The sequence below is a fragment of the Apis dorsata genome, unplaced genomic scaffold (genome assembly GCF_000469605.1).
Source record: "Apis dorsata unplaced genomic scaffold, Apis dorsata 1.3 scaffold_360, whole genome shotgun sequence".
In the NCBI taxonomy this organism is placed as follows: domain Eukaryota; kingdom Metazoa; phylum Arthropoda; class Insecta; order Hymenoptera; family Apidae; genus Apis; species Apis dorsata.
The window spans coordinates 185,165-187,605 of NW_006263625.1; the positions used below are offsets into that span (position 1 = coordinate 185,165).

The window sequence follows — 2,441 nt, forward strand, 5'->3', positions numbered from 1 at the left end:
AGAGCTTATTTGATGCAGGTACAAATTAATTCCGTAAACTGGAGGTTATTACTGCGCAGTCGTATATCTGGTTTAACTCTCTGGTAATTGATACTCGACGGCATACTTGATCCGTGCTGTTAAGTGTGCACGTTAATTGAAATTTAGGCTTGTGCTAAGTACGATCGATTCGTACCGAACAAAGTATTCGTTTCATTTTTCGGGAGACACCGAGTGCATGTATCAAGATTTGTGAAGAAAAACTTGTCAAAGAGCAATTGTAGCAACAGTGACAACATTGGTAAACGAATAATAATAATAATAATAATAATAATAATGGCCGGAATACAGTGTGGAAGTAGAGACTTCGAAATGCATCGAATTCGATCCATCGACAGTGATACAACGATCCCAGTATTTCGTTGATAAATCGTGACTGTCGTTGATCGATTTCGTGAATGAAATAAAAAAGGTAATCAAGGAGTGTCGTTGTATTCTCGATCGCGAACGAGCCAACGTCTCGCCATTTTGACAAATGGTTCGTCGTAAAGGTTAGAAATCGAGACGCGAAGAAAGGAAGGAAAAAAACTTTGGAAACGATCGAGAATTTGAAAGGAGAAGCGAAACGTTGACTCTTGGATCGATTAAAATCCGTACAACAAGGATTGTCTCGGTTAAAGTGTTCCCGTGTCATAGTTGACGCTTTTATTCGACGTTAGTGCCATCCAGCAAAAAACATTATTAAGACATACTTCATCCCGCTCTGTTGGCAATCCCATGTATACTGACCGTGATGGAGTAAGACGAGGCTAAAGGCCGTGAGTAGGGTCGTCGAGTTGTGTAGAAGTCGCTCTCGTAAACCATTTTTGCCTTTTCACTTCGTTCTCCTTTTTTCGGTTGATAATTCGGTTGATGAATTCGTTCGTCGGTGCTACCTTATTGAACTTTTCGCTCGATATAACGTATTTGGTCGTTGCACGTACGACTGATACTCGCTATCTCGTCGTAAATGTTAACGTGGGCACCAGTATGAAAGATCCGCTATTGCGGCCACGATGAAGGTTCGTACGATTCTACTCGTTCGACCAGACGCTTCTTCGTCTTCCACTACGGATCGTTTCACCCCACTTCGCGCAGCCTTTTTCTTTTCCACCGTACATACGTACGAGGGAGCGCATTTTACGTACGTGTCGCGTCTTCTCCTCAGAAGATTCTCGCGGTCGCCACTTCGATTGCGTCATTTTCAGCACACGGCCTGATGCATCGAAAGAAATAGAATTGTGTTAAGGTTGCAACTGGCAACCCTCTTTCAACGCTCTCTCCCACGTTTCTTCCTTCTCATTCTCACTTACTCTTTCTTTCCCTTTCTTTCTTTTATGTTTTATTTATACATATCTTTTTGTATCTCGTATACGCGCCATTTTACATTTTTTTTTCTTTTTGTTTTGTTTTCTTTCGTTTTATTTTTCGCATTCACATTTTTATATTTAAACGTCGATAAATAAAATGATACCCGTTGAGAGAAATTATTCATAGAAATCTGCGAATATTTATTTCTTTTATTTTCGTTTGAACGAAATGTTGATGAATTGTTTTGACTAATGTACATTACATTATGTAAAAATAGTAGTTGTTAATATCTACATTTTATTACTAGTTTACTATTTTTATACGAATGACACGAAATTAGATAGTCAATGTCATGTTTGTTTATTTAATCATACATTATATCCGTGATTGTGCTTATATTACATCAGATATTACATTGGCAATTAGCCATCATTTTGCATTAAATCTGTAGTTGGATCAAATTCTAAGTTTTTACAAAAAGACTATTTATTTATTTATAACAACTGTCTTTTGTTCGAATAAAATCTGCTCTATTGAATAGTTTAAAAACAATCTTAAATTATTTCTCAGAGTTTTAATTTTAATTTGAGAATTTTAGTTGAGAGCTTAAGAATTAAAGAATTTAATTTAAAAAATTTCTGTTCCAGAAATATATTTATTAAAAATTAGAAATTTTTTGCTTTAAAAATTAAAATTTATTGCAATTTTATAAGAGAAATGACGAAATATGTTCAATTCATACCACTTTATCATGAGCCAAAAACAAGTATAAACAAAGAGTAAAAAATGATAAAAATATTGAAATTTGTACTATTTTCAGAATGCCACAAATAAAATATATAAAAATAAAAAATAGAGGAAAAATAAAAAAAAATAAGAATTGACTGATAATGCTATCTCTTGAATGTCAAAGATACTTTTTTAAAGTTAAGATAAAGTAAAATAAGAATTAAAAATTAGCGCCATCTCTTAAGTACTTTTAAAAACGATTTTTCGAAATAATATTTTTAACACTTCGATAAGTAAGAGCGCGACAAAAGTTTTCGATCAACGCCATCTCGCGTTTGGATATTCGAAGCTCCGACTTGTTATTAGCATAGTAGAATGTGCAA

At 34.2% G+C, this 2,441-nt stretch overlaps 1 protein-coding gene and 1 long non-coding RNA gene across 2 annotated transcripts in view; one reads left to right on the forward strand and one right to left on the reverse strand.

Moving 5' to 3' along the window:
• Nucleotides 1-1,252, reverse strand: part of LOC102675652 (chromatin-remodeling ATPase INO80-like) — a 16,641-nt gene extending 15,389 nt beyond the window's left edge. The window contains exon 1 of the mRNA XM_031511893.1: nucleotides 769-1,252. The gene's annotated coding sequence lies outside the window, so the exon portion shown is untranslated. The remainder of the gene's footprint in view (nucleotides 1-768) is intronic.
• Nucleotides 1-2,441, forward strand: part of LOC116185987 — a 24,351-nt gene that overhangs the window by 12,918 nt on the left and 8,992 nt on the right. The window lies entirely within an intron of this gene.